The 11190-nt window shown below is 36.7% G+C and overlaps 1 long non-coding RNA gene across 1 annotated transcript; it reads right to left on the bottom strand.

Moving 5' to 3' along the window:
• Positions 1-4002: 4002 nt before the first annotated feature.
• On the bottom strand, positions 4003-9710 carry LOC148790482 (uncharacterized). The gene is made up of 4 exons (XR_016078320.1): positions 9403-9710; positions 5550-5656; positions 4506-4618; positions 4003-4203 (listed from the first exon to the last, which is right to left on the bottom strand). It is a non-coding gene; the product is annotated as an uncharacterized LOC148790482 (long non-coding RNA).
• Between the last annotated feature and the right edge of the window lie 1480 nt (positions 9711-11190).

The raw sequence follows: 11190 nt of genomic DNA, 5'->3' as shown, positions 1-11190 counted from the left end.
ACAAGTTGTACAAAGAAGGTACTTCAACTGAGGTTCACAACCTAGTCTAATAGAGATCCATTCCTTGAAAGATAAAGGTTGGAGGACTCTATATTGGACTACCTTTGACAGGCCATTCTCCCCGACGATCAGTGAGAGGCCCGACACATACAAAGGCATGTGCCTAAGTTTTGAATCAAGGATGGGAAGCTATTTGGGCGAGGTTATAATGGGCAATCCCAAATATGCATGTCACCTCGGGAGGCATAGGTAATATTGAAAGAATGTCATCAAGGGAAATGTAGAGGGCATCAAGAAACCAAGGCTCTCGATGCAAAGACCTTGAGTGCCAGCAATTGTGTAGAGGTGTATGGAATACCAATTGTATGGGGACCTCGTACACCGGTCCCTGCACTTGCTCTTGGCAATATCTACTCCATGGCCATTCCACAGTTGGGTCTAGATTTCATAGGGCCGATTCATCCCATGGACTCTTATGGCCACAAAGTACTTCACGTAATGGGTAGAAGCGGTAGCACAACTGAAAGTGACAGAAGAATCAATACGGAATTTCACCAAAGAAAATATCATTTACAGGTTCAAAGTACCTAAGCGGATCGTATCCGACAATGGGACCCCATTTGTCAACAAAATAGTCAGAGCCCTCTTAGAAAGCTACCCTATTACACACCTCAGGTCCACCCCATGCTATTTGCAAGGCAATGGATTTGGTAAAAGAAACAAATAGGGTTTTACTATGAATTCTCAGCCGAATGGTGCATGAGCAACATTCCAAATGGGACAAAGCCCTTCCCATGGAACTTTGGGCATATCGAACTACACTGTGATGAATAACGAAGTTGAGCCCCTACGTCCTAGTATATGAAACCGAGCCCGTTCTCCTAATAAAGACCCAAATTCCTTCAACTTGACTTTTTCTTGATGGCGGGGTTTGAAAAGCCTGAGAGATGACATGAGCAACTACTCGCCCTTGAAGTCCTTCGCAAGTAGGCCATGAATAGCCTGGAAGGATACCAAGCTTGATGACACGACAGTAAGGTGTAGCCCCGAAAGTTTGAGGTCGGGGAGTGGGTCCTCAAAGCCACCCAACTTGTGAAGTGATGATTAAACGCCCCAAAGTTCACCCCAAATTGGAAAGGCCCATTTGTAATTAAGAAAGTTTACCTTAGTGGATACTACAAGCTTGTAGAGCCCTCTGGCCTTGTATTGCATGACCCAATTAATGGTTAGTGGCTAAAAAAGTTCTTTATTTAAGAAAAAAAAAGGAAGAAAGTAGCATAAGATCATAAAAATAAAACGATTAGAAAGAAGGGCAAACCCCCTAGAAGACTTGGACCTCACCTTGCAAAACGACCAATTCGTCCTCTACCTCCGCCCCTTGGAGAACCCTCTTCATCCCGAAGACTATAAAGCTATTGACATTTCATGCTAAGTGTAGTCAACGCCCCCCTCCTAAACATCATGATTATGATGCTGAAAGGACACCAAGCGAAGAAGAAAAACTCAGAACCAAGGTGTGGCTACCCGACCCAGAGGGGGGACAGAATGTGGATTGGAATTTGGAGTCGTCACCTAAATTTTTAAGAAATGGGAATTTAGGAAAACCCGAGATTTTTGAAGAAAAATATTTTTATTTTCTTGGTGACTCATTGCTCAATGGAATTAGAGATTCTTAGGGTCCGGGGACCAATGTACGGTATGGGAAGTTGTTAGGCACCCCACACACGCCTGGTTAAACCGACCTCTACTTCACCAATGTTCCAAGAAAAATTTAAATTTCTTTGGGCTTAAGAGAGAACTAATGAAAACACACAAAATCAAGAGCAATAATATGGTCAATTAATAAACAAATATCAAGCAAAAAACTATATAAGTAGCTAATAAGATACTATCAAAATGTATTTGATAATTTTAGCTAAGCTACAACTTCGATTCAATGTAGATGAGTAATCTCTTTTCATGATGAAATGTGGATGAGAAATCTCTTTTACATGAAAGGATAACAAAAAGGAAAAGACAAAAAATAATAAAATCCACTATGCAACTCCAAATATGATGCTAAGGAGGATGAAATTGATCTAATGTAAGTTCTACCTACGACAATAATTCTAGAGGGAACATGAGATTTGAGTGACATGAAATGCCATGAATTAAAACCTTGAGTCATGCGTGAGACTACTCTAAAATTGGAAAACTAAAAAAACAGAAGGAGAATACTAAAACTGCATTGGAAAACTTTTGTTTTTTAAAGATAAAGGCGGTTATACTAATGACTGATGGAAGACTAAATGGCCCATCATACCAATGTAAATGGATGGGTTTTTGCACATGTTAAGGATGCCACGATAATAATAATAAGGGAAAATTTCAGATTAGTACCTTGTACTTTGGTTGTAGTGCCATTTGGTCCCCGAACTTTAAAATACGATAATTCAATACTTGAACTTTTATAATGTGTCAATCCAATACCTACTGTTAACCAACTACTAACCAGCCGTTAAGTGGCATTTGAAAAAGACAAAAAGGCCCTTCAAGTGTCATCTAATTTACTTTATCACCATTCAAACGTTGACAAAAATTAATAATCCCAAATCCCTGCTTCTATTCAAGAAAATTTGGGTCATGTCTTAGTGGGCACTTTGGACCACATCTTGAATAAAAGAGGCAAGGATTTAGGACCTGTTAATTTTTTGTCAAGAAAATTAGATGACACTCGAAGGGCACTTGTGTCTTTTTCAAATGACATATAACAGCTGATTAATGGTAGGTACTAGATTAGCAAAATTTGAATGTTTGAGTACTGAATTGTCGCATTTTAAAGTTCGGGGACCAAAGTGGAACTATGGCTGCAGGGTTCTAATCAGGAATTTCCCTAATAATAAAAAAAGAACGGATACATTACTGCAAAGAGAATTAAATTTCTTGATGAATCGGGTCAATATACAAATCAGTCAAAACTAAATCACTCATGCTTTAATGTGAAATGATGTCATGAACTCACGATGCAAGAAACTACATGGGAAATAAATGATGTTTGATTACACTACAATGAAGGTCTATGAAAAATGATCCTACAAGGTTGACCGACTTGATGAAGATTCAATGATGATTAAAATAGCACTTAGGGGTGGACACGAGCCAAGCCGAGCCGAATAATTGAGCATTCGAGCACGGTTTGGTAGAAAACTGTAAGGCTTGAGCTCGATTCGAATCAGAAATGGAGGCTCGAGTTCGGCTCGAGTACAGAATGTATGTGTTTGAGCTCGATTCGGCTCGAGTACACAATTCAAAGTTAACAGCCATTAACTGTTAACTACTTTTTAAACAGTCATAATGTTTGAAATTGTGACTGTTCAATGTGCCTTCTCTAAACCAGCACCTACCTTTTCTTCATACATCTTCATAAACTATTTAAGGATCATGAATCAGACTCAAAAACACACAATTTTGAAATTCACTCTCTCTCTCTCAGTCCGGTCTGCTACAATCTCACAGAAAGTTTCTTTGGAGATTTTTCAACTTTGCTGGTTGCAAATTCTCGCCCAAGGCTCTATTGTATCCTGGGAACGGATTTGCCTGTAACCCAACAGCAAACTCAATGAAACTGAGTAGGGGCAAATAACGTTTTCTAAAGACAGTGTCTTTAGACGCGCCTCAGAACTTCTCCTCCAAAGTTACAGTGATTCCATTCTCCAACAATCATGGCTGAGTTAGAGAGAAGAATACTCAAAGAAGGTAAATTTTGAAAAAGTTCCAAATGAGTTAAAAAAAAAAAAAACTTCTCTTGGGGAAATTTCTGTAGATAATAAGCATATATGTTGATGCTTTTATATTTACACAAATAACCAACCACTGGTAAAAGAGTAAAAGCAAAACCAAAAGAATATTAGATAAGTCCTTGACTGTAACAAAGATAAGTAAGTCCTTGAGTTTCACATCAGTCCTTCCAATTACAAGGGAACGAGTCATAAATGGAAAGAACTTCAAATTACATCAGCCCTGTAGTAATAGTATTATCAAGAAATTTGGTTTCAGATGGATGCCAAACCACTGGACCATCACCTAGGTTCTAACATTAAGAACAATATCTGGCTCATAATGTGGTTGAACAGATCATAAAAGATTAATGCCATGGAAGCTCGTCCTTTATGTGGATAGTTGTGTTTGACCCTCAGGTTAGAAATTGTTGGATGGAAACTTTATCTTCATTCATCACGAAAAAGAAGACACTCCCATCGAAAAAACAGAACTGTAAGCCCATGTACAAATACAGGTATGGATCCCATAACTACCCAACAATTTCCTTTCATCCTTTTTAGTTTCACCGTGTGTGTATTGTTTTCAAGTAAGAACTGAGTAGTTTCATACACACACACACGTGCATGCATGTATGTGTCCATGAGAGGAAGAATAAGAAATGGTTTAAAAGATTAAAAAAAAATAAGATACTAATGCACACCCAGCAAAAAGAACCTTGCAAATTAACTTGTTAGGAAAACACAAACCTCTGATGATAAATTGATGATTCCTGTGCTTTCCCATGAGCAGCCTTCATATGCATGTTATGCAGCTGTCCTTTCACTAGAGCCTTGTTGCCGTGCTTGTTATATACGGCATCCTTCATTAGGATAAAAATAATGCATTGAGAGGCCAGGATATTAATGATGAAGAGAATGTAAAGAGTAATCTCAAATCAGCAAATGGTACTTTTGAAATTGCACTTCAGAAGCTACTGCATACAGCATTAAAAGCAGTAAGCATCATCCCTATCCTCAACAATTGGTCAAAAAGATGTCCACCCTGCATGTATTGAACCAAATGATGGCAATAGGGCTGCCAACAAGACTAAAACAGTGCTACTGCAGCATATCACTGGATGGTTTTCCTCTGCTCCATGTTCAAAGCTTGAATGATTGGCTTCCCCAGACAGACATTTCAGGTAGGAGTTTCCTCCATTGATAAAAATCTAGGGCTCCCAATGGATCAGATTTAATCCAAGTTGAATTTGAACAAGATTCATTTAATTTGGAATAAGATATCCATTTAACCATGATTGGGTCAAATTAGATTTGAGAGTCTGGTCTGTTTACTAATTAGATCGAATTCAGGTATCATTAGATCAGATCCACTAAGATCCAATCCAATATATGACCCATTTTAGAACATTAATTTTAACTTCTTTGGGATTAAGTGGGAATGTGGGATTTGAGATTTATATGAATATATTTTTATCTATTTACAACAGTTATTTTGTATTTTGCAGCAGAAAAGCACTCGTTTTATATTTAACTGTGGCATTGCACTAGTTTTATAGAGATTTGTTGAGCTTCAAATGATCAATGGACCTTATTTTAATAGAAAGGGTCTAGGTCAGCACCAAACCATAGTTTTCTTGTTCTTTTTTGCAATAAAGATAAATAAAAATCCTTGAACAAAAATTCTTTTCTACAATAAAGATAAACATAGTTTTCCTGTCCCATACTCTAATTGTCCAAATAAATAGGAAAAGCTGAACCATAATTAAAAAATAGAATCCAACTCAAAAATACCTGGTTCACAATCTTTGTCATCTTGTTCAAATGGTGGTTCATGCAAATTTGAAGGGTCCCTTCCATAGGCAACTCCCTCTCTCTCTCTCTTCTAGAGGGGTTCCAATCTGAAAACAATAAAAAAGATTAGAAACAAAAAAAAAAAATACTTGAATATAGGATAGATGAATCGAGAATTACCTGCTTTTCTAAGCTTCTCAACTTATGCAAGCGTGAAGCATTCAACAATTTCAGCAAATAACTTAAGAACATCTAATTGCCAAATCAACAAAACTAAGAAAATCTAATTCAAAAAGAATGCCAACTAAATTTTGAACTACTAGAAAAGGGGTTAACAAACCATCAAATAAGTTTAATAGTTAAAAAAGGTAATAAGTTCAATAGTTTGATCCACTCAAAAATCCATAAAACAACTCAAAAAATCCACAACCTAAATATTCTAATATTTGAAACCACAACAAATGATCAACATGGCCACAACTCCTTGGCATCCAAACAATCTATCCAAAGCTCGAAGCATCATTAAGAAATGGGTAGAAGTATCTAAATTGGCTTTTTATCCACCTACAAACATGCAAAAGGACCAAAATTAAATCATTGATAAACAAATCAAAGCATAAAGTAATAGAGTACCACTAAGCAATAATGAATAGAAGATAGTGTAATATACCTTCTGTTTTTTCTTCACACCATGAAGCACACGAATCCAATCCCCTCCACAAATCAGAGCTTCAACGGTTTCTAGAGCTAAAGATGCACGATCGGGATCAATTACCCTACCACTAGCACTAAATGTAGATTCTGAAGCTATTGTGGATATTGGAATGGCAAGAATCTCAGCTGCCATCTTTGACAACACACGATATTTCAAATTATTAACCTTCCACCATTCCAAAGCATTGAACTCATAATGTGACTTTTCATCCTCACAAATATATACAACCTCCTCAAGGTACATATCCAACTCTGATTTTAGTGGTGGAATGGTCTCAACTCTCTTCACATAATTTATCAACTTTGACCATCCTGAGCTTGTTGATAATTGAGAATTAGAACTAAAATTTGAAAAAGATCTTTTGCTACCTTTCCCTTGAGTGGATGATTGCTCACTACTAGCATTATAAGCAGCTACATACTCATCATAAAGTTGGTACAAAGCTCCTTGAACTTGCTCAATGTTATTTATAGCTTCAGCTTCTGAATAGATTTCTAGAAAATACATCTCAACCAGCCTTAGTTTAGTTTGCACCTCGGATCCAAGATGGAAGCCACAACCATTAATAGATCACATTCACTCCAATACTTATCAAACTTCCCCTTCATCTTTTTAACCATCCTTCTAATGAAATCATTTTCATCCATTGCCTTCAAGTTCAAAATTTCTTTCACCCTATATATGTCACTCTGGTAGTGAGTACAAATTAGAAGTAGGGTACTCACTACCAGAAATAATGTTCGTGACTACATTAAAAACTTCAAGTACCTCACATACCTTTTCCACCATTTCCCATTCTTCAGGAGTTGGCAAGTAGTCATAGTTTTGTTCCCTTTCTTGAAATCTTTGGAAACACATTTTTGAATTTTAAAGCACATGACAACATCTCAAATTTTGAATTCCAATGAGTAGGACAATCAATAACCAACTTCTTTGTACCAAGTTGTAATTGTTGTACAATTTCAGAAAATGTTTGTTTCCTAGCCTCAAATTGGTTAATGTATTTGACACTCTCACGATCATTTTCTATGATGTGACCAATTTCACCAAGACCATCTTGAACCAACAAATTCAGAATATGTGCACAACATCGAACACAAAACAATTTTCCATCACAAAGCAACCTCTTATTCCTAGAAAAGATCTCTCTCAAAAACCTCAAACAATAATCATTATATGATGCATTATCCATAGAAACTGTAAACACCTTGTTCTCGTGTCCCCACTCCTTTAAACATTTATAAATGGCATCTACAATATCAACCCCACGACGAGGTGGAGAAGCATGCACAAAATTGAGAACACGCTTCTGAAACCTCCAATTAGCATCTACAAAGTGACCAGTTATCACCATATACTCTATCCTTTGGTTTTGTGACTTCCAAAGGTCAGTAGTGATGCTAATATAAAAGATTTTTCAGTTTCTTCTTTTGATCATCATACATAGCTACACAATCATTCTTTATTGTCTTTCGAGAGATCTTCTCAAAAGCAGGGTTACACATCTTCATCATGAAATTAAAACCTTCCTCTTCCACTATAGTAAATGGATGCTCATGCATAAGCACCCAATGAGCAATTGCTTCCCTCATTTGGAATGGTCATACTTTGAAACAATAGAAGGATCTAAAAGAGGAGGGCCTACAATGTCTACACCAACATTGGAATCCACAGGTTGGAAATTCAAGGTCATTTGTTGCTTTCGTTGCTTTTCAACTTTCTGAGCCACTTTTCTTGGTATACATGTTTTTAAATGTCGGGCCACGTGACTTGTTGCCCCAATAGATTGTATAGATAATTTACTCTTGCAGTGGATATACTGCACCTTCTTTGTTCCATCAACAAGTTCAACCTCTTTGAACTCCTTCCATACATTTGAAGTTTTTTATCTTTTTGATTTTTGTATTGGACCATCTTCTTCAATAGGGTTCTGAGATTCGATCTGAGCACCATCTATGGTAGAAGGAGTGTCAATGGGATTGCTTGCATTATTTGTTGTTTGACTTGTCTCATTTGGAGATGAGTCATCAGCAATGTAAACCATGATTATAGGGGAAGGACCAGACACAGAATGAGAGGGTGAGGGTCCTATTGAGGTTGAGGAAACATTGTGATCATGGATAGGGGATGATGGCATTCCTGCACAACAAGATACCTTGTGATCAATTTTGTTTAAATTAATAAGTGGAGCGGGTTTGGACTATGTTGTTTAATATTTATGAAAGAGAGTGAAGACTTAAGAGTAAGAAAAGAAAAGAGTAGGGCAATATTGGAGGATGCACTAGGTTTCTAATGGAGTCAGAACCACTAGATTTCTCTAAGAGTTGGCACCTTCTTAAGTTTGGAGTCAACACCATAAATATTAGTAGAAAAATTCTTTTTTCATTCATTTATTCATTCTTTTTTTTTAATTTATAAGTATTCATTAATTTATTAATTCATTAAAATATGTTTATATAGGTTTATGTAGAGGATGGAAAATATCATATACTTACATAATTGTATTGCACTACACCTATTCATTAACCTCTTGTATCAGTTGTATGAGTCTATGAAGTTCATTGGGTCTTGGTGTCTTACAAACTAGGAGATAGTAGCCTAGTAGGCATGTTGAATGGCAGAACTTTTTTTTTAATAATAGGGTTAAAAATGAATCTCTTCATACCTAGGAAGTCAAACCATGGTCTTAGACTCTTAGACTCTTAGTCTTTAATAATAAATTAATAACTAACCAATATGTTAGCACCAATCCAATGCATAAGTGTTATCTGATGTGGTGTGATAAGATAATTCCTCAAAAATTTATATTGATAAATCCCAAAGGTTTCTAGTATAAATAGCAATGATACCAAACAAAACCATAATATTCCATATATGTGGTCTACAAAACTTTATAAGTCCGGCTGAAATAATTACTCTGTTAATATACTTCCTAAAGTCTTAATGAAAAAAAAAAGCATTTGCTAATTCCCCTGTTGATGAAGAGTATCACTATAAAATAATAAACAAGCTCTGTTAATGAAAAATAAGCATTTGCTAATTCGAAATCTCAGAAAACTATAAAAACTAAAACTAGAAAAACTAAAAAAACCTTAACCCAAAACGGAATGAAAAGAACTAAAGAAGATGAAAGCAAACCTAATCTGTCCTTGCCTTTGTATCGACTGACTGTGAATCTGTGAGTGTTGCGAGAGGCTGGAGAAATGGAGAGGCTACGGCCTACGGCTAAGAGTCTACGACCTACGGGCTATGGTTGTGACCTGTGACTTGCGAGTCTGGAGTCTCTGGATTGCGATTGTGAGCTTCAATTGAGAGCTAAGAGGAGAGGAGAGATGAGAGAACAGTGAGGGCAGAGAGGAGAGGAGAGATGAGAGGAAAAGGTGTGGTGGTGATGAGTCTGGTGACTAGTGAGAGGCTGGAGCTTGAGTACTTGACCGCCTGAGAGCTTGAGGAGACTCAGAGTATATATGAAATATAAATTATATATAATTATATATATATAAGCTCCTTAGGCTCGTGAGCCTAAAGAGCCGAACTTCAAAATACTCAGGCTCAGCTCGATATAAATATGGTATAAAGCTTAAATTCGGCTCGAAGCTCGATTTGAACCAAGTCGAGCCAAGCATGAATGGCTTGTGAAAAGTTCGACTCATATCCACTTCTAGTACTATGCAAATTGATGGTTGGGATGTAATGAATTACAAAGCCAATCCTAGTAAATTAATAAAAAGAAAATTAAGAAAGGACAGATGGGAATTATCAATGAAAAATAATAAAAAAACAAAAGGAACACATTAGCTTGACTAAAATTAGAAGAAAAACTAGAAAACATCATGCATGATTGTTCATGAAAAAAAACAGTACTACTTATATGGTGACATGGATGATCCTATAACCAATCGAAAATATCTACTTGAAGTGTTAAAAAGAATGGAGGGTAGTGAATATACCTATTAATGCAATCGGACATATAGGAGGGTGAATTGAATGTCTTTCTCCTTTGCAACAGTACTCGATTTGCTTACCATAAGCTTCTTAAATTCCCTTCGGTGATAAACTCATTCTCAATGATCTTGCTCGCTTAAAGATTAATCTACGAAGGTTTTCCAATCATTCTTGAACCGTTCTTGGGTGTGATATGTGGCCCATGTGTTGGAAAACATGCTGGATGATGATAGCTTTTTTGTTGCATTGTTGTTGCTTCAAGAGTGTTTCAACTTTTCTTCTTGATAAAAGCATGACCCAAGGAGGTTTTTTGGCTTCAAAATGATATTTGGGGACTCTAGGGATGTTGGAGAGGGAGTGGGCAGGGTTTTGGGACATGAAGGGGGGGTATTCTCTAGGCTAATGGGGGGTAGAATTCTTTCTCTAAGCTAGATTGTGTGTTTGTGTGTGAGGAAGGGAGGGTATTTATGGATTATTGGGGAGGATTCTAGAAGGGAACAGAGGGCTAAGATTGGGAGACTAGGGAGATTAATAGCTGACGTTTAAAAGTTTTTTTAGAGGGAAATTGATTGAGGGAAGGGGCTGTCAAGACAACTTTGGAAGAGATCTTCTCAATCAATCAAAATAATAACTAGAAAAATTTCACCAATTTACTTAAGTTGGACATTCCAAGTTTTGAATGTCCAAGTATACATTTGTAGTTAAGTTCTTAAGTCTTGAAAATTACCACATTGACCCCTTCATGCAAAGTGAAAAGTCAAATCAGTCATTTTGAACAACAATGTTCGGACCTGGTTGGGTAACCATACGAGTCACTATCTCAACCAACGACCATCCTATGGGATTTATTCAAGTGTTATTCTCTAATTGGGAAACTTCTCAAAACTCAGTTTCTTGCTTTAAAACTATTTTAAGTTAGTTTCTAGCATTTAATCACTTGGGTATGTTGGGAATTACCAAATCAATTAGGACACTACAGGA

The sequence above is a fragment of the Nelumbo nucifera genome, chromosome 7 (assembly GCF_055504915.1).
Source record: "Nelumbo nucifera cultivar China Antique chromosome 7, China Antique-T2T, whole genome shotgun sequence".
NCBI classification, from domain to species: domain Eukaryota; kingdom Viridiplantae; phylum Streptophyta; class Magnoliopsida; order Proteales; family Nelumbonaceae; genus Nelumbo; species Nelumbo nucifera.
Note: the sequence above shows the minus strand (reverse complement) of the source record. Positions and strands in the feature narration are given on the sequence as shown.